Here is a 22,324-nt window from a genome sequence, read left to right on the forward strand (position 1 = left end):
AAATCACAGAAACTAAGTACAACTAGAGTATTTGCCTTTATGGGGCAATGCCAGATTTAGAAGCAGCATGTCAAAGGCAGTTTCTTTTTCTCCCATGAACTACACTTAAGACTGAATTCATTAACACAAAATATTTTTAAAATCTTATCCTGTTTTCAAAATTAAAGACATAGCTCTCTATACAATTATCTCTTTTCTATACTCCTAGTTGTGATGTATAACTCATTGCTGGCAGGAGTATGTCAGAAGTTAGAAGTTACAGGAAAAAGGTTTCAGAGCAAAAGCCACACCCTGCCCAAAGAAAAACAATTCCTGTCCACTGCTCAGTTCTAATTAAACAACGCAACTGAAACTAAATAACTGAATTTCAAGGAGAGTATTTAAGGTTCACTTTTTAATATAAATTAGATGTTAAAGTAATAATACAGATTTTATCTTAAATGTAACAGGGGAAAAGGACCTTATGAATCATTGCATTTTAGTGATTTTGAAAGTTCCTTTGGTGAAAACTTTTTACATACTCCATTTTCAGTCAGATTATTTTGGAATAATCTCAATCAAGTTAAGATTGTAAAATATTTTTAAGTGCTCCTTTAAAAAATGATTCTGTATTAACCACCATGAACTATTGTGTTAGACCCTTCACTCTGAAGGAATTTTTCCAAATATTTAATAAAGCTGTGAAAGAATCAGTATGAATTCTTTTGAGGCTTTCCTATGTGGAGAGCAATGTGCACAATTTTTCAAAAGATACAAAAATAAGTAAGATTCATTCCCTGTCCTCAAGATGCTTCTAATCTAGGAAAGCGAATGGAGAGGACATTACTCTGTTGCTTTTGCCTGCCCAGCATTTATTCCTCCTCCTTCTGGCGATTCCTCCAGGAGACCAACCCACCTTCATTCTTTGACTGTGGGAGTCAGATGGGGCTGATCATAATTCCGCTCATCTGCAGGGCAGACTCCTAAGGTGCCAGCTATCTTGGTTTGTCCCGAATTCAAGAGGTTTTTTTAATCCTAAAATCAGAAAAGCAACAAGCAAATCGGGGTGAGTTGGTAACCCTAACCCTGACTCAAGCTTGGCCTTTTAGAGCCCATTTTAATCCATTAACCACATGAATTAGTTCAGTGATGGGGACATGCCTCAGACCAGGCCATAAAGACTCAATTCTGAAACTTTTGTTGAAACAATTGGGAAAGAGTCAGTGTTTCAGCAACAATTGCTAAATAGGTAGAGTATAAGCTTACCTATTTGGCAATTGTTGATACTCTACCTATTTAGCAATCACTGGAGCTGCTGGTGACCATCATTGTCACTGTAAAGGGAAAGTCTACCTGAGAATGAAGGCAACACAGAAGAAAGCACAGCCAAGAGCTGGAGTCTGACACGTGATAACATTGAGCACGTGGGTGCAAGTTTCCCTGAAGCTCCATCCTTGGACTTCTCACTTTACATGACTCAGTAAATTATCTTTTTGCTTAAACCAGTTTTAATTGGGTTTCTACTACTTGTGTCTAAATAAGGGCTCAGAAGAGGGACAATGTGTTTACACTATACCATCAAGTGAGGTAAATGCTATAAAAGAGTCCCAAAAGGAGAAGAGGTTAAACCATACAGAAGTTAAATTCAGCTGCAAGAAGTCAGGAAATGGATTCAGGATGAGCTGGTGTTTGATTAATTCTTGCAGATTAGCCTGGTGTAAGTAGTTTCCTATGACTGCTCTAACTAGCACAAACTTAGTGACTTGACCAACCCAAATTTCTTACTTGCAGTTCTGGAGGTCAGAAGTTGAGAATGGGTCAGCAGGGCTACATTTCTTCTGGAGATCTTGAAGGGAATTCATTTCCTTGCCTTTTCCAGCCTCTAGAGGTCACCTATATTCCTCGACCTGTGGCCTCATACTATTATCTGCAAAGCATCTTCTAATCTCTCCCTCTCTGATTCTGACTCTCCTGCCTCCTTTTTCCCTGATAAGGACTCACATCGTGATTACACATTGGGCCCACCTAGGTGATGCAAGATAATGTCTCCTCTTCTCAAGACCCTTACTTAATCACGTCTGCTAGATCCCCTTTATCATGTAAGGTAACTTGTACCTTCTGGGGAGTAGGATGTAGACATCTTTGGGTGACTATTAATGTCTGGCTGAGGGAATAACATTGGCAAAGGCATCAAGATAAGAGAAGTATATTAGTTCTTGAAAATAATTTAATTTTCCTGGAAAATATTTGAGGGATCATTGGGATTGAGGCTGGAAAGGTTGGTTGAAATCATATTATGTTGTAGACAGGGAAAGAATCATACTTCATTTAGTACTTAATGAGGTGCAAAGCACTATACCTTTTGTATTATAGAAATAGGGATGAGTGTAACATTATCTCTACCCTCAAAAAGTTTACAATGAAGTAGGGAGAAAGGCGTCTATATGTAAAGTGCCCAGGATAGTCCTAGTTTATGCCTGTTGTGCCCCATAAATATTCATTGTGCCCCTTTTCACCTTCAAAATGTCTTGGTCTGGATGGTGAAATGTGTGATCACCCTACCTAAATGGCATCATCATCAATATTTATTGAATATTACCATGTAGTAGCCCTGTGTTAGACCCTGGGAGAAAGCAAAAGATAAAGGCAAATTTTCTGGGCTCAAGGTGTTTACCATTTAGTTTCAGAGTTCAAAGATGTTTATAACCTGATCAGATAATATAAATTATATTTAGTCAACAAAGTGGCAGGATAAATGCTAAGCAAGAGAAACAGAAAATAGGTGCTACAGACAACAAGAGCTGTAAGAAGATGAGAGACATCCCTGCAGCCTGGGTGAGCCAGGCAGGCTGCAGCCAGTGAGATGCACAGTTGGCACTGGAGCTTCAAATGTAGTCAGGCTTGTGGAAATAAAGATGCACAGGAGGCACCCAGGCAAGGGCGTAGACCTGGGCCATTTGTGATGTGTCAATAGAGATGGAGAAGATTGTCACTGTCTTGTGTTTCAGTATTTCACTGAACCCAAGATATACCCTTTGTTAAGAAATCCTATTATTTTATATACCTTAAAAGATATAAGAAAAATTGTTGCTAATCAGCTTTAAGAAACATTCTGATTTCAGAGATGTTAAAATGTGAAAAAAAAAATCTATTTTCGAATAAGTGAAATAAGATAATATTTCCTCTCAGATTTAAAGATTCTTGCTAAAGTGGCTCACCTCTGGACTTGTTTAATTTCTTTCAATTTTCTAAAATTGTTATTTGGTGTTTCTAATCATTGGTCATCCTATAGCTTTCCCCCAAGGATGTTTATATCTCAAACTATGGTACTACAAAAATGTATGTAGAATTTAATCAACATTCTTCCTGTGTGATTAAAAGAATTCTTTTTACTCACAAACCCTCCCTTGGATCCTACTTGAAATCTCCAGAATTAGTACAGCCCATTTAAGATATTAAAAGAGCTATACATTTTAATTGGGTTGAGTCCAGATAGAGTAATAGATTAGTTAACCAGCACATTTGCATGTATTAGTTTACTGTTTCCTAAACTTGCTGAATTATAGAATCACCTTTGGCTTTTGTTAAAAATGCCCCAAGCCCCTCCTTTGAAGATTTGGATCTAGTAAATCTTATGTGGTGTCTGAGGACTTCTATTTTTCACAAGCACTGGGTGTCTCATGATCAGGCATATTTGGGAAGTATCAGATTAGGTAGTAAGTGGTAACCTGGTATCCTGCTGTGTTACATGGTGGAGCGCGGCCGACAGGACACCATGGGGACACTTGCATGAAGGGGAGAAGCTATTGCGTGAAACATGGGGCTCTGTGCACTAGGTAGAGAAGAGCCTCAGATTGGCCAGGGACAATTTGAGGTCACTAACTGCTTAAGGAAGGAAAGGAAGTCTAGAATAGTAATTGAACTTTGAATGTGTTGAGTGCTTTGCGGCCTACAAAATGCTTTTACATTAGAGTCTTACTTGGTTTTCACAACTGGTCTGTAAATAAGCATGCCCTTTATATCCATGTTATTTCTAAATTACAGAGGTTAAGGTGTTCACCTAAGGTTCAATGGGAAGTGTCAGGGCTGAGCTCTGCAGTGATGCAGGAGCAGTGGATGAAGGGAGCCCATCTCTTCTGATGCCATCAGCTGCTGACTTCACCACACAACTGACCTAGATGGCCATCAATTTTTGTCCACCCTTTAAGCAACCAGGCACCTACTGAATGAACAAAGAGGATATGGACAATATCCCCCAAATGCTAGAAAATTTAAGTTCTGCTAAATTGGATGTTACATACATTCCCCCAGAACTTGGCCTTACCCTATTGTTCAAATTGGGGTACATTTTTCTGGTCATAATGATAATAATCCCCAGCACTTAACATGTGTCAGATACTGTGCTGAGCACTTGCTTTAAAACATCACATTCATTCGACAGTAACCCCAAGAGATAGGTACTTAATGGGGCCCTTTTTGCAGATGAGGAAATGAAAGCCCAAATAGCTTGAGACATTGGTCCATGATTGTTCTGCAGGTAAGTGGCAGAGTGAATATTCAAATTCAGGTCTGGCAGGTTCTAGGAATTGTTCTACATAACCTTTACCATCCCCCCAGCTTTGACAGCCCATATTCACCAATTCACAGGCCAGCCTTGAGTCTTGAAACTGGAATTAATCTATCAAGGCACAAACTAACAAAATCAGAAAAAAACAGAATACATCTAGCCTCAGATTATCTCCACAGCTGCTTCCAGACTCTGTGGTCTTGCTGATGGTTATACCCTAAAGTCTTGTTAATGATTCTACATCTCTTGGCAATGGCTATACCAATGGGGTCAAGGCCCCACTCTCACATGTTCTAACAATATAGGTAATTTATAGAGGAGGATTAAAAAAAAGCATGACTTTTTATAATTATATCCAAAATTTCCAGGTAATTTTACATTTGATTTGAACTTCCTTGAACTTTTTAAGGCCAGCTTCCATCCCTGAAGATACCAGTTCCTTCTTTTATATCATGTGAAAACTGGCTGGGCCCTGCCCTATTACTGACCTGGCATGAATGCCATCTGATTTACTTAATCTAAGGCCCCTGGGTGTAACTGGTTTTGTGAGATACATGTAAATATCTTTCCTCCAGATTACAGAAACCTAGGCATTATAATCTCTTTTGACATTCATTAAAAATAAAGGGTCTACTTGTTTCAGTGACATAATTTTTCAGAGATAAACAGAGGCTGCTTCTGTTGAAATCACCTTTTGTAGAAGGCGTACAAAATTGGTTAACAGTACGGTAATTGTGTTAGTGCTTTCCGAAGGTAAAAACATACAAACAAAATGGAAAGTTTTAATTAGTGTAACTCTATAGTAAAACCCAAAAGCTGAAAACAGGGAAAAAATTATGATGAAATTATAGGACTAGAGGAAGCACAGTTTGGAGCAGCTTATCTGTGTTGCCTGCTCACACCAAGGATGTGTCCTAACAGATTCTGCAGATCCAGAAACAGATTAGGGAGCAAGAAATTTAGTAAATTAAAATATTTGGTAAGACGGGAAAGTCAGAATCTCTGCTCAGCCACAAGGCATGGCCTCGGTGAAAAAGGAGGTAGATTTCTGACCCCTTTTCTAGGAGCTAGTAGGGTTCTGGCTTCTCACTGTTCCTGTTTAGATGATAGTGGTGTCATTACTGACTGCCCATAAATAACCTCTAGGCGCAATTCCTCAAATTACACTTAGCATCATGGTTTCCAACCACCCTCCTAAGCTCTCAACCAGAGGTCCAGAATCTCTCCAGGGTCACCTACTGTGGTCCAGTCTCCAGGGATTCAATGAAGTCGCTAAGCTACTACTCAAATCCCCTGTCTTCTCACTTTCCTCTCCATATAACTCATTGTCAGTGCTCAGATATCCTTGTATCAAAGAGCTGTCTTGCTATCATCCCTGGATTTTTGCCCTGGTCACCCACTGGTTTATAGAATCCCCCAGCCACCCATGACCTCCATATCACTCTCCCATGTCTCCCATACATTCAGCAACCTCCCTCAGCTTCTCCTGTAGCCCTCAGACACATGCAGGACCTCTCAGAGATTTACGCAAGTTGTCCACCTGTGTTAGTTTGCTAGGACTGCCATAACAAAGTACCACAGACTGGGAGGCTTTAAACAACAGCAATTTATTTTCTCATAATTCTGAAGGGTTGAAGAACTGTTGGAATAGGCAGATTGATGCAAGCGGGCAGGAGGACCCCTTCAAAAAAGGGAGGTGTGGAAAATCTCACACACCAGAGATCACCTGAACATGCATGCTAGATAGGATCAGAGAGGAGGGCAAGTACCTACACAGGTCATATCTGGTCATATCTGAAAATATGCCCTTCCAGAATAAACCTTGGAAAAATAACCAGTGTCTCCAGTCACATTCTGTTGCAAAAGTGCCAAGACCAGCTCGGTCAGGGAGACCGTAATCCAGCGGTACTAGAGGAATTAAAGACATACACACAGAAATATAGAGGTGTGAAGTAGGAAATCAGGGGTCTCACAGCCTTCAGAGCTGAGAGCCCCAAACAGAGATTTACCCACGTATTTATTAACAGCAAGTCAGTCACTAGCATTGTTCCTATAGATATTAGATTAACTAAAAGTATCCCTTATGGGAAACGAAGGGATGGGCCAAAATAAAGGGATGGGTTGGGCTAGTTATCTGCAGCAGGAGCATGACCTTAAGGCACAGATAGCTCATGCTATTGTTTGTGATTTAAGAATGTCTTTAAGCGGTTTTCTGCCCTGGGTGGGCCAGGTGTTCCTTGCCCTCATTCCTGTAAACCCACAACCTTCCAGTGTGGGTGTTATGGCCATCACGAACATGTCACAGTGCTGCAGAGATTTTGTTTATGGTCAGTGTTGGGCCAGTTTATGGCCAGATTTTGGGAGGCCTGTTCCCAACACAAAAAAGAGACAGATTCTTATTGAAATTTTGCAAGTAACAATGTTGCCATAAATTAAAAATACTAACAAATAGTTTCCTATTGGGGTGATCAGACCCAACACCAGGTCACGGGGGTGACAAAGTACAGCAGAGTCAAAGGATTGAGAAAAAGACAGTTTGAGAGAGAAAGGTGGGACACCAGGGAGCCATCACAATCCCAGAGGCTGCAAAGGCCCTGAGCTCTGGGAGCCCACCCTCTTTATTGGTAATCCAACGAAGAAACAGGTGGTGAGAATGTGGAGGTCAAAAGGTCAGGCGCATGGTCTATAGCTGTGATGGTTTAGCATTTATATGGAACATGTTCTGCTACTTGAGATAATGGAGAGCAGGTTCTTTTAACTCAAGATACAATTGATCCTGGGAGAGCAAGAAGCAAAGAGCCAGCAAGTCTAGACACATTCTAGAGCCACAAGCCCTGGATTCTATCCAAACCGCAAGGGATTTTATGCCCTGGGCTTAGATTATGGTGCGTGAGGGTAGCATTCCACCCTTTAGCACAGAGTTTGGCGTTCCAAAGGCCACAAGGGGTTTTAGACCCTGGACCCCGGACCTGTTATAAGACTGTTTTACATTATGTCAGACATGGAAGCCCCACCTCAGCTTCTCCCAACCCTCAGCTTTTCCCAACAGTTTCCAAATTCTGGAGAAATCAGATAAAGAGTAAGATAAACCTTTCAACTTCACTCACAAAAGTATACTTTACCCTATTGTAAGCTACAAATAGCTCAAAAGAAAAAGTTTTCTTGACTCTGGAAAACAAAACATAAAAAGAATCAGCAATGTTTCAAACAAAGTCATAAAAAATTATTTCAGTCCTCTATTAATTCATTCCCATGTAACTCATGCTTGCTTTGATTGATGTTGAGTTAGCAATCCTCATGAACACATTGGGTTTTTTTGTTTGTTTGTTTTTGTTTTTGTTTTAGTAGAGATGGGGTTTCACCATTTTGGCCAGGATGGTCTCAATCTCTTGACATCATGATGCAACTGCCTCGGCCTCCCAAAGTGCTGGGATTACAGTCGCGAGCCACTGCACCCAGCTGAAAACATCAACTTTTTAATTAGAGTCCTGGAAGTTTTTAATCTAGTCCAATGTTATGGAGTAGATTAAACTTTGATCTCCAAAGTTACCAGAAACCTGTATTCAAGAGTGTTAAATACAGGTCAGGATACTTTCCAAAAATTTCCTTGAAGAAGAAGGAAATTTGGGAGTATAGCCAATTATAAACCACTCTTTGAGAAAAATCAAAGTAAAATAATAATTGTCTATGGGTGACGAAATACTTAGAAATAGCTATAAAGGCACAATTGATAAGAAAAGTTGATTCTTCCAGTGGCATACAACAATTTAATGTAATAATCATAATCATTACTGATGACATATCCTAAGACATACAAGAATTTAAGGAATCTATACAACCTTAGGACACATTAATAACATATTTATACAATTTAAACACCATTTCTTATTTGACAATGCTTGTCATATCACTTTAACATACTAAATTAGCCTAATAAGTCTCTCTTGGACTTTTGGGATGCCTAATATACAAAAAGTTAATTTTAGGCCAAAGATCAGATTTGGAGTTTGAAATATGATTTTGGAAAGTGCTCAAAATGGGAAGACAGGTCACTGAAAAATAACATTCATTCAATTAGCCAAAGGGATAATTCAAAGCTTTCAAAAGGTAAAACCATATAGGGTGACAGGAGACTGTTTTTCAAACAATTAAAAGACCTGATAGGCAAGGTGTGGTGGCTCACGCCTGTGATCTCAGCACTTTGGGAGGTCGAAGCTGGTGGATCACCTGAGGTCAGGAGTTCAAGACTAGCCTGGCCAACATGGTGAAACCCCATCTCTACTAAAAATACAAAAAAATCAGCTGAGCATGGTGGTCCGCACCTGTAATCCCAGCTACTTGGGAGGCTGAGGCAGTCTCCTGAGAATCACTTGAACCCAGGAGGTGGAGGTTGTGGTGAGCCAAGACTACACCATTGCACTCCAGCCTGGGCAAGAAGAATAAAACTCTGTCTCTCTCTCTCTCTCTCTCTCTCTCTCACACACACACACACACACACACACGCACACACACACACACAAACCTGATAATGAGGCAAACAAAATCTGTCTCTCTTCCTTTTTTTTTTTGCAGTTTACTTAAAATGTAAACAAAAAATATTTTACTATCTCTTATTAATATTACACAAAAATCATGTTCTAAAAAGAAAGTCAAATTTCACTTTTGTATCAGTGTATTATTAATGCTAACAATAATTTTAATAAAACCTTATAAGCAGATTCATGCAATCTCAATAAGCTTTGACCACAAACAATAAGATTTCCATAAACCCTTTTTAAATTCTTATAATTTTCCCCATTTTCTTTCTTTCCAACTTTCCATATCCATTGAGTTTTTTTTTTTTTTTTTTTTTTTTTTTTTTTTTTTTTTTTTTTTTTTAACAGAGTTTTGCTCTCGTTGCCCAGGCTGGAGTGCAATGGCACTATCTCTGTTCACCACAACCCCAGCCTCCTGGGTTCAAGCGATTCTCCTGCCTCAGCCTCCCAAGTGGCTGGGATTATAGGCATGTGCCACCACACTCGGCTAATTTTGTATTTTTAGTAGAGACAGGATTTTGCCATGTTGGCTAGACTGGTCTTGAACTCCCGACCTCAGGTGATCTACCTGCCTCAGGATTACAGGTGTGAGCCACTGCACCACCCCATTCAGTTTTATCTATTATTATTTGTATTCCTTCATTTTAAGACAACTTTTAAACTCCTCTAAACTAACCAAAATTAATTTTCCTTTAACAAAACCCACATTTTCCTGCCTTCTTAAATAACCTTTTTTAAACCAAAAATACTTTCTACTTTTCTTATATACTTTGTATATAGAACTGTTTATTTTATTAATATATCTAACAGTTTTAATTACACATATTAATTACAATGTTACTTTTATTTTGGTAACCCTTACTTTATGAAAATCCTAGTAAATAAGCAATTTTAATTACATACCAGATGCAGATCCCGGGACAAGGGACAGGGATGTGAAGACTATGACTGGAGGATCCAACTCCTCCTAGCAAGGCCAGAAGGCACAACTGAGCCAGGGAGAAAGGGATTAGGCCCTGTTCCCAGGCCTCAACATGGTCACTTGCCTAGATCTCAAAATCTAAAGGCTGAAATCCAAAAACATAAATTGTCATAGAAGCAACAGTTTTATGACTTAAAACATCTATTAGAGACAGTATATACCTGTCTGACCAGTAGAACCAGGCAAAAAAAAAGAGTCTAAATTCTGAAGGCATTTATATTTTATCAATAATTTTAAAAATCTATTTATGAAAGATTTACAAAAATTTATGAATATTTACAAAAATCATGTAATTTTTATAAACTTTTGGGCTAGTTATTTATGAGCACTCATTTATTTATAAATTAAGTTGTGACAATATATAAACATAGATGTGTACCCATGTATACATGAAAATACAAACATTAAAAAAGACTTTATAGCTTTGATTTTAAAATTTTAGCCATGAGACCAATGAAACTCACTAGTTTAAAAGGACAATTGGATTCAAACTGTACCCTTGTATTTACAAAAGGATTTGCATTTGCAAAAGGATAAAGTTTATCTTTCTCACATAGGTAAAGCCCTCACTGAGTTTTAGATTACACATGGTAGCAAATTTACATCTCAAAGCACAGAGAAAGAGGATTTAGCTTTTTCAAGGAGTTTGGGTGTGTTAGAGGAAGATTAAAAATAAATACCAAGGTAACATAAAATCATAGGATTTCATGAAGAAACATGCAGATGGGCCTAGAGGAAATTTAGAAACTTTTCAGAATAACCAGGTAAACACCAGAAAGTCATATTTTGGAGACCAATCTATTTGAATAGATGGCTTTTAAATTTTGTCTTCATTCTTCAACTGGACCACTGACCTCAGGTCAAAGCTCATTAACAAATTGGGCCCCAAAAAACATTGCAGATTTTATGGGGGATGTAATATTTAAATATGTGAAAAGCAGGCACAGCTGGAAAACACAATATCTAGATCTTTAAAAATCAAGGATTCTGGCCTGGTGCGGTGGCTCATGCCTATAATAATCCTAGCACTTTGGGAGACTGAGGCAGGTGAATCACAAGGTCAAGAGATTGAGACCATCCTGGCCAACATAGTGAAACCCTGTCTCTACTAAAAATACAAAAATTAGCTGGGCATGGTGGCATGTGCCTGTAGTTCCAGCTACTCAAGAGGCCGAGGTAGGGGCCTCAATCGTTTGAACCTGGGACGCAGAAGTTGCAGTGAGCCAAGATTGCGCCACTGCACTCCAGCCTGCTGACAGAGCGAGACTCCGTTCCACTTTTCCATTGAATTCCAGGTGCCAAAAAATAGGCACACATCTTGAGATGGGGACTAGGCAAACACTTCTTGTTACAAAGACATTGCCCCTAAGCTGGTGGGCAACCCAGCATCATTCAACCCACTTTGACCAGCTCATGCCCCATGGGAGTCTCATCCCTCTGTGGTGAGCACTCTCATAGACTCCAAGTGTTCAAACTGTACCTTTCTCATCTACACACAAAGAAATACATTGCCCCCTGTAGTGATAACCATGTATTGCAGTCACCGTCAGAACCTCCCAAACTGTAGTGCTCGCCAGTGATCCACCAGCCATTGCACACACAAAGGTCAAGTTCTCTCTTAGAGTACAAAGTAATTCCTAGCACACCCAAGGCCAAAGAGATCAGGTAACAGAATGTAGAAGAGAGCAGAGCTTTAGACCTGAAAGAACCTGCCTGTGACTCTTGAAACTCCACAAGGAAAGCAGAAGACTTCAAAAGGGGGTGAGTGGCAACTTTTTCTGAGTTTCTTAAGGGGCCTGAGTCACTAGCACTCCCCTCTAGATCTTTTCATGTGGTATCAAAGACAGTAAAGAGAAAGACAGCATAGGGAGGAGAAGTAAATAGAATAATTCTTGAGAAAGGAAAAGAAAAAGGAACCAGGCACATATTTAAAAGAGGTTTCAGTTGACTGAAAAAAATTCCTCCAAACAGGCCTTAAAAAGCAGGAAGGCTTTTTTAGAAAAGTATATGTGTATATATAGCTTGAATATTGGCTTTTAATGAAGCTGACTTCTGACCATGGAGATCTTTTCAAAAAATCCTTTTAAATCTCTACCAGATTTTAACCAGGATTAACAACGGATATTTCTGGCTTCAAACTTTTGTTTTTTTAAACCAAAAATATTCTCCCACCTCATAAGATCAGGAACCACCTCAAAGACAGCTCAAAGAAAGGAGTTTTATTAGCCGCAAATGTGTTATGACCCACATCTGTCCAGCCACATTCTCTTAAGGTCTCAGCGTCTCAGGTGACCATTTTCACACAAATGCCCAAAAGCCCCCGTATGCCCCACGGATAGAAGACAGGAAATCAAAAGCTGCCCATGAAAGAGAAAAGGACCAATAAATGCCTACCCCCAAAAGTCAAAAGTCACACAAACTTCAAACCGAAAGAGATTGATTCCCTGACCAGGAATCAAACCAAGGCTGCAGGAGTGAAGGCATGGAATTTTAGCCATCACATTACAAGCTGGACTAGTCTTCATTGGGAATCCTGCAAAGGGTCCAAAGGAGGCAGTTTTAATGTACAAAGGCTTTTAACTTTGTTTCAGGTCAGATTTTTGCTCTTTAATTTAGTCAAGAAAATTTCTAAGGCTAACCATGATACTATTATGTGTCTTTCTTTCAATTTGGTCTTCCTACAGATACAAATAAGTCAATTATTTAGAATAAGGGATCTCCAAATTTCCTTTTTTTTTTTTTTTAAATGTGGGAGTCTTTGCCTCTTTATGGAAAGCTCAGGGTATATTGTAATTTGCCAGGCTTAGAACAAAGAGATGTTTCCTACAGAAGGCATAGAAGAAGAAATCCCCCAAACTCCCATCCCCCAAAATTCGTTACCAGGGATAGTCTCAGATAGCAAAACACTCTTGTTGCCATAGACTAACAAGCAACAAGGTTGAGACAACAGAAGTCCCATGGTGATGGGACTTGTTAAGACAAACTCGCCTGAGAATTTGACACGTTCAGAACAGAAAGTGTGCTGGCCTCAAGTTCCCAGCCATTTTTAGAATGGTCACCTGTCATGACTTGAAAATCATGTCCCCCAGATGGTGGAGACAAAAAGAATGTGCTCTCACTTCATCACAATTCAAGCTCTCCTGGACACAGAACAAGACAAGAGGAAACTTTATCCATTACCCATCTTTCTGACAGAACAACACAGAAAAACAAAGGCATAGGAAAAGATGATTTCTGGAAGAAAAGGGATTCAATATGAATATACATACCAAAAAGTACACAGAGTTGTACTTGACTACACCAAGACTAGTCACACAAATCCTTTTCTCCTGTTAATCAAAACCTTGCAGGTGAAAAAGAAACAGTGATTGTTATCGTTTGCTCCACCAGAGAGAGAGAGACAAAGGCTGGGAGCCTGATGGGCAAGAATCTCTTATCCTTCTGCTAGTTTATCAGGTCCTGGGTTCCCTTAGCTACAGCTTCCAGAAGAGTGGAGCTTTGGAATCCTGCTCACAGCAACAAAACAGTAGGAGCCAAAGGAAAACCTCCCCTTTGCCCTCTGAAGTTTTGCTGAAAAAATCAACTCAGATGAATTGGAGAAAAGGCATACAAATTTGTTAATGTGCACATGAAGGAAAACCACAGAATGACTACTCCACCCTCCAATGGAGTTAAGAAACATATGCAATCCTGAGGTTACAGAAGGAATGGCGACTTGGATCATGGCAAAACAAATTATGGTGGCAAAATGCATTATGGGAGGGCAAGGAGAGGAGGCCTGGCTAGCAAAGTTGGCCTTGTTATATAAATAAAACCTCTTGGGTATCAGCCCTCAGAAAGAATAGATAGTAAGACTCTTGTTAGTCTTTTTTTTTTTTTTTTTTTTTTTGAGACGGAGTCTTGCTCTGTTGCCCGGGCTGGAGTGCAGTGGCCGGATCTCAGCTCACTGCAAGCTCCGCCTCCCGGGTTTACGCCATTCTCCTGCCTCAGCCTCCCGAGTAGCTGGGACTACAGGCGCCCGCCACCTCGCCCGGCTAGTTTTTTGTATTTTTAGTAGAGACGGGGTTTCACCGTATTAGCCAGGATGGTCTCGATCTCCTGACCGCCAGGATGGTCTCTATCTCCTGACCTCGTGATCCGCCCCTCTCGGCCTCCCAAAGTGCTGGGATTACAGGCTTGAGCCACCGCGCCCGGCCCTTAGTCTTTCTTAGACAAGGAAAGGCCTCAGACAAAACCTAGCTGCATCAGTGCAGATTGTCTACAGATGTAAATGTTCCCTACGAAAGACAGCTTTGCAGGGTTACTTCTGTTTGCAGGGTCTCTGAACAGCCACCTCGAAATATGTCAAAGAAGTATACTTTGGGGTGAAATATTTTTATTTGCTTCAATCGCTATTTATCTTATTTTTCAAAGGCCTACAGGGAAGGTTATATATAATTTTAAGAAGCCCATTCGTTTGCTTGAAGATCGTAATTATGAGTTTGCTGCAACTAGTCAGGGGACTATAGGCAAATTAGTTAATCTCTTCAAGTCTGTATTATTTTCCTTGTAAAATGGAAACACTGCTGTTTGCTATCCTAAAAAAAAAAAAAAAAAAACGGAGTGAAACTCATGTGTGATATGATCAAATGAGATAATTCTTTGAGAAAGAATTAATCAAAGAGAAAATGTTTAAACTCATCTGGATATCTCATGCTATATTTGAATATGTGTTTCTCCACAAGGGAGAGATGGAGAGCAATCTTACCGATTCTTCACAAGGCGTTCTTTATTACAGTTTGTCCCAGTCTTGTGTTTCTTTCTTCTCTGATTTTTACTTTTAGTTTATGTCACCTAATCCTTTCTGGAATGAGGGAATGTTACATATAGACACATTTTAAAACAGCACTCACACTTTGTATACTTGAATCATGCTTTAAAAAAATAATTTAGAAATTCAACTACCGTATGAGCTCTGTGATGTGTATTTTATTAACCCTTTCTTCTATATCTATAATTTAAAGATGGCTCGAGTCAGTTGGCAAATACAGCAGCATGAAACATTACACTGAAGCTCAGAAAATAATATCCCCAAATGAAGGCATCAGAAGTAAAAGTTCTTCTCTGACCTTCTTTCTCTCAAGGTGAGTCATAAAAACCAGAATCCCTTTTCCGCAAAGCCAGCCATAAAATCTTAGAATATTACTCTAACTTTCCGTTTGCCCTTTCTGTATAAAAATTGGACATAAAGAAATTATCTGACCTCCCTTATTTGACTGTAGGTCATAAGACCTCCATTCCACAGAGGGTCCTGTGCCACACCCAGAAGGAAGGAATGCTGCTCAGAGAGGCCAAGAGGAGTCCAGACAGACAGGCCCTGCTAGGGTTTCCCCACTCCATCTATTAGCATTAGATCATACCCTTATTGTCCAATCATATTTCTGCATTGTTGCTCATACTTTGTTGAACCTAAGCAAAAATTGGACAATTTTCTGTGTATTTTTGGGTCTTCATTCAGAAGGTTCCTGTGTGTACATGTTAAATCAATTGTTATGATTTTTCTCCAATTAATCAGCCTTGTGTGAAGTGATTTTTCCATGAAACTTCAGGGGTTCAAGGGCCCTGGCCCCTTCAATTAATATAACCTAGGACATAAATTTACCCTTCTATTACCTCACTTCTCATACCACCCCCACCCCCAACACACCACTTTTTCTTTTCTTTTTTTTTCTCGATATTCTAGAATGTACCTGGAATGAGCCTAAAATACTTTTTCCCCTCAGGAATGGTGTAATATATGGAATGATTATTTCTAGGGGCATTTAAGTTTATGAATGATTAAAGAAAAAGTCAAAAAGGACTTTGGAGATTATCAAATTTAAACCTGCATTTTGCATTATTAAATAAATTTCGTAGGAGGACATTGGTTTAGATTGAGCTCCTGCACTACGTTCAACAGACCAAACCAAAATGCAGTCACTCCTGCTGAAGTTCCATGTCACCAAGCCAAAGCCAAGTTCTTTACCTGACCTTCTGAGAAATCAGGAGACTGAGAAATAATAGCCAAATCCCCATACAAGCCAGTTTTAGCTGGCATGATAAAGAAGTCCCCTCTGTTTTAACCTTTACAAGGAAGCTTGGAAATAACCAACTTGCTTTCTGTTTTTTGATTCTGCTTTTCTCAGCCCTTTTCTGTCTACAAAACCAACCTCCTCTGCTCAGTTCATCCGAACACATTCCACTTTGTAGAATGAGATGTTGTCCAATTCTAGAATCACAAATAAAAGCCAATTAAGATCTTTAAACTAAATGTATTGTAATTTTGTCTTTGGACAACATATATGAAGTTTTAATTACCTGCTTAGTTATAGGTAGCGAATTTGAAACACTCCTTCCTTTCCCAAGGACATGATGAAGCTATCAGATTATTTTATACCCCTTTGAACAGCTTTCTGAGGCGGGTTTGTATAGGTTTCTTCATTACTTTAGAAACATTCTAAGCAGTGGAGCAATCTTATAAACGGAGTATCTTCTATCTTCGCAGATTCATGTGCCTGGATTTGTTGACTTAGTGGGTTGGCATAGGGTACATGTAGACCCCAGGTCAATTAGCTGGGTGCTGAGATTTTTCTCTTCTATAAGATATATTTCAACCCCCTGAAGTTTCCACAGGGAATTCTTTATTCCATAGTGGATGAGGCAAGACAGGTCGTATGTCCTGTCCCATAACTGTCTTGCCACCATCACCTGATTTTCAACCATATCCTGGTTTTGGTCATGCTCTGAGCCCCTATTCTTTCTGTAACCCCAGGTGGCGTATAAGCTGCTGGACCCCATTAAGGGGTTAGTGGTAATCTCTCCGTGGTTCTCTCTGTGTGCACACGAATACATTTGTATGCCTTTTCTCCAATTAATCCTGCCTTTTGTGAGCTGATTTTTCAGCAAACCTTCAGAGAACAAAATGGAAGTTTTCCCTTGGCCCCTATAATTCTTTCATATTGCCTTAATTTCTTATATTATGACTGTATTTATGTATTTCTTATATAACTTAGAATAAAAGGTATCTAAAATGATTAACATTAGAATACAGTGATGTTCGTGAATGACACCCATCCACTTGAGCCCCAATAAATTCCTGCCCCTGTGGTCTTAGCACTAAGACCGAGGAGTGGCATTTCGGCTGGGAGGGTGTTTGCAAATCTGTAGCTAGTATAGCTCCTGCAGCTTGTGCCAATGCAGACAGCGTCATCAGCCATCCACTCACCACACCAAGGTGCAAGCAGCCCCAGGGCAAAGTCAGGGAACTGCTGCATAACGAAGGGCAAATTCTAGAACTTTTCCAGTTCTCAATTTCTTCATCTTTAAAATGGGAATAAAGGCAATGATATCAGTCCCAGCTCACTCATAGAGTTTTAGTTTGTTTTTGTTTTTGTTTGGTTTTATTTTTTCCTGGCAATATCCTGCTTGACATTCCATGCATTGCAGCTCCGACCTAGTGACTGAAGACTGAAACAAGGTAAAAGGTCAAAGGCAGATGATGAATGGCTGGAGCCAAACTGGGATGAGTCAACTAAGTGATACATATCATAGTGACCTACTTCTGCCTGGCATCTTTGCAGAACTAAAAATGGGACCTAAATAGCATCGTTTCCAGGAGAAGAAAACTAGTTGGCAATTTGTCAAAATGGTGGAAGCGAGATCTCAGCCCTGTTTTTTTTAATGGCCTTATGAATTTCAAATAACCTCAGGAAGGCATTGGAAGTTTTCCTTGAGATAGAAATCTCTCCCTCGGTCCTTTCTGAAGCCTCCATGGACAAAATACTATCAAAATGATCGTTATTCTGCCAGTCATGTTAACAAGAAAGTATGTATTTTAATGATTTTTCATTCCTTTTCCCCACAGAGATAGACACAGGGAATGCCAGCTCAAAGGTCAATGTATCCACACATCCACCCTTAATTAAATAGGTGGGCAAGAGTATACATTTTGCAATTTAAAAAAATATTTTACTACAAAACTAGCTTCCTGTTTTTTTGGGGTTTAAAGACACTCATTGTCTTTACCTATATACATACATATACAAACTTAGTAAGGCAATCTAGAAATGTACACAAAAGAAAGTAAATTTCTTCCCCAAATTCACCACCCAGAGACACTGCAAATGACAGTTTTGTGCATGTCCATTTCTGAAAAGTATGTTTTCCTTTACATATATTTAAATTTTTTTCCCAATACAAATACATCAGGGAAGCCAACGGTTGTCTACTGTTTCACTTGCTCAATGTGTAGTAATAATAGACAAAGATACTTTTTTTTCCCTTTCAGAAAGTCCTGCTTTCAAGGGAGGTTGGTTCTCTGTTACCACAGTCGGGGGGCTGCATGGATAGAATTATTCCACAGCATCCCTGAAAACTTGATCTGATAATTTTTCTGCCCTTTTTACTTCCTGCAAGTCAAACATCCTAAAGACCAACAAGACTTTTGACATTTAGGCTCAACCCCTATTCTGCAGGAGTGCCTGTACATTGAGGATTCTGTGGGATAACCTCTCTACCTTCTTCCTTGAGTTTTGATTGTTACTGGCCTGACTTTTTAGCCATTTTCTGTCCCTTTCTCTAATAAGATAAAACTTGGTGTGGAACCTGCCCAGTAAGGTTGGTGAACTTTCTAACCATTTATGAAGTGCCTTCTGTGCTCCCTTCTAACCCCAACCCGGCAGCCAGTGCTGGTTCCTCACACCTGGTCACTAGGCTCTGGAAGCTTCTCAGGGCCAGCCAGTTCTGCACTGGCACCAAGTCAGTCTCAGCAGACAAAGAATAATCAGCATGTTGTTCTCAATCCAGTTCACACTTTAAAACCCTGTGGGCCAGGCACAACCTCCCTCCACTGCCCTTGGACTCTTTGACTTTCTGATTGACTGGGTGCTGACACCTGGGCTAGGGAGCAAAGCAGGAAGGAGAGACGGCAGAAAGCAATAGTTATGCTTCCATTGCAGAAGCACCTTCCACTTCCTGTCCAGGCTGGTGAAGATCTTCCATGACATTAATCCTTGCAGGCTATGTTTCCTCCCCACCTCCCACAGGTAGAATAAGTGGAAGAAACGCCAACACAGTACTGATTGTTTTTTCTTTATTTGGTTACTCTAAGGCTACTCTTGAAATATCAAATGTGAAGCTTTTTCTTTTTCTTTTTCTTTTTTTTTTTTTTTTTGAGACGGAGTCTGGCTCTGTCGCTCAGGCTGGAGTGTAGTGGCTGTATCTCAGCTCACTGCAAGCTCCGCCTCCCAGGTTTACACCATTCTCCTGCCTCAGCCTCCCGAGTAGCTGGGACTACAGGCGCCTGCCACCTCGCCCGGCTAGTTTTTTGTATTTTTTAGTAGAGACGGGGTTTCACCAGGTTAGCCAGGATGATCTCAATCTCCTGACCTTGTGATCCGCCCGTCTTGGCCTCCCAGAGTGCTGGGATTACAGGCTTGAGCCACCACACCTGGCTGCTTTTTCTAAAGACATTTTGTTGTCTGCCCTAAGCACATGCTTAGCCTGCCTATAAGGTAAACCAGCTGTGGTGGCCAGACATACACACATCAGAATTTGGGAAACTGGTAGCATTTTCATATACTAGTAGCATTTTCACTTCAATTTCAATAACATTCAATAATAATTAATAATTTCTGCCAGTGAAATCTTACCACTGGAAATCCAAAACTGATGTTTGTTCTATTTAAATGTAAATTTATTGACCCATCACACTTTGATAAGTATTTCTAAGAGCCAGAAGAAAAAGATACCTACAAAACTTAAGAAACTTTGTCCTCAATCGTGTATTTTTTAAAGTAAAACTTTATTTCCCTTGCAGTCCCTTTGAAGATGTTTTAACTTTTAGAAATCGAAGACCTAGTTATGTGACAAATATTAAAATCACCAGGAGAGAATTTTTAATGTAGCAATGCCCAGGCCTCCCTCCTGCCCACTCCTCCATACTGAGTTGCCAAAGGGTGGCTGTCATTGCTATTGCTTTAAAAGCTTCCCAGGTGATTCTAATACGAAGCCAGCTTTGAGACCCAGTAAGAAGAAGATGTGTGTACACCCCACCAGACAGTCCAGCAGTAATTAATGAAGTGACTAACTCGTCAGTGATTTCCATCTGTCTTCCATTAACAAAAACGGTTACCATTTCAGATTAACTCAGCAGAAAAAAATATGAATTAAATTATAACAGAAGGTACTAGAGTTATTGAGGTAGAGAATTGTAGATATGTCTAGTAAACTATGTCAATGTATGTTAAATCTTAACTATCAAGGCATTTCATCAGGGTACTTGTGAATCATGTATAGCCTGGAATGGTGAAATTCGAGTCTTGGAGTATCTCTTTCATACACTTAGCTACTCTAGTTGCCACTGGCAACCTTAGTCCATGTTGATCTGTGTCCTTCAGGCGGCTTAAGCCTCTGTAAGTAACTGATGGTCCAGCGTAGCTAGGATTTCCAGTTCTTTGCCACAGTTGCTCTCAGTGTGTCTGAGCACAGTTTTTTCCCTGCACAGGGGTTGAGCAGCAGAGATCTGCCACTGCCTCTCCAAATGTACATCAATGGCATCTATCCCAAGCTGGGGTCAGGGCTACAGATATAGGCAGTAGTGTCTCCTCACTGTCGTTGTTTTTTTCTTTTAGACATTTTATTATGAAAAATTTCCAGCGTACAGAAAAGTTGAAGAACACCCACATGCCCACTATTCAGATTCTACAATAAACATTTGCTTTATTTGTTTTACCTACATATCTAGTCATCCATCCATCCATTCATATTATTTTTTAATGCACATCTTATTTTTTCATGCAGTGTCAACTACAGACATCAGTACTCTTCACCTCCAAACATTTCAGCAACATCATTAACGATAGTAAAAAATTTGTTTAGAGTTACTTTTGTTTTAAATAAAATTTATAAAGAATGAAATGTTTAATTCTTAAGTGTCCTATTCTTTGAGTTTTGACAAATGCATAGACCTGTGTAGCCTAAAGTCCTATCAAGATATAGAATATCCCATCCCCCTAAAAAGTTCCCTCATGACCCTTCCAAATAATCTCTGCCTACTCTGGTTTTCAGGCAACCACTGTTTTGCCTTTTAAAAAAATTATAGATTTGTTTTGCCTTCTATAGCTTCATATAAAAGAAATAAAATCATATAGTCAGTACTCTTTTGAGTCTGGTTGTTTCATTCAACATGATGCTTTTGAGATTCACCAATCTTGTTTTTGTTGTTGTTGTTGTGTATTGTTGTGTATCAGTAATTCATACATTTTCATTAGAAGTGTTTGGTCCAACAGTAATCAAGAAGACCTCAAGACAGGACCGGAAGCAGCTTGCAGCCAGCTAGGCCACAGGAGTTTGCTCTCTTGGATATCTCATGTGTTGGAGGCCAGCAGCCATGTCATAAGGACACCAAGCAGCTACATAGAGAGGACTATGTGGCAAAAGTCTGAGGCCTTCTGCAAACAACCATATGAGCAAGCCCTTTGGAAGCAGTCTGTAATCCCAGTCAAACCTTCAGATGACTGCAGTCCTATCCTACATGACTGCAACAGCAAGAGAACCTGAGCCAGTATTCCATGGTATAGAAGTAATAGCCAGTATTGCATGGTGTGGGATATACCACAACTTATTTATCCATTTGCTAGTCAATAGACACCTGGGATATTCTCAGTTTGTGGCATGATATGGTTTGGGTCTGTTCTCTGGCCTAGATCTCATGTCAAATTGTAATCCCCAGTGTTGGAGGTGAGGGCTGGTGGGAGGTGATTGAATCATAGGGGCAGATTTTCCACTCAGTGCTGTTCCAATGAGAGTGAGTGAGTTCTCATGAGATCTGGTCACTTAAAAGTGGGTGGCACCTCCCCCTTCTCTCTTTCTCTTTGTCCTGTTCCTGCCATGTAAGATGACTGTTCAGGCTTTGCCTTCTGCCATGAGTAAAAGCTCCCTGAGGCTTCCCCAGAAGTAGATGCCACCATGCTTCCTGTATATATTGTAGAACAGCGAGCCAATTAAACCTCTTTCCTTTTTGAATTACCCAATATCAGGTATTTCTTTATAGCAGTACAAGAATAGACTAATACAGAAAACTGGTACCAGGGGTTGGTATAAAGATACCTGAAAATGTGGAAGCAGCTTTGGAACTGAGATACAAGAATGTGGAGTGCTCGGAAGAAGACAGGAAGATGGGGAAAAGTTTGGGACTTCCTAGAGTATTGTTAAATTGTTGTGACCAAAATGCTAATAGTAATA

Source organism: Piliocolobus tephrosceles, chromosome 5 (genome assembly GCF_002776525.5).
Source record: "Piliocolobus tephrosceles isolate RC106 chromosome 5, ASM277652v3, whole genome shotgun sequence".
In the NCBI taxonomy this organism is placed as follows: domain Eukaryota; kingdom Metazoa; phylum Chordata; class Mammalia; order Primates; family Cercopithecidae; genus Piliocolobus; species Piliocolobus tephrosceles.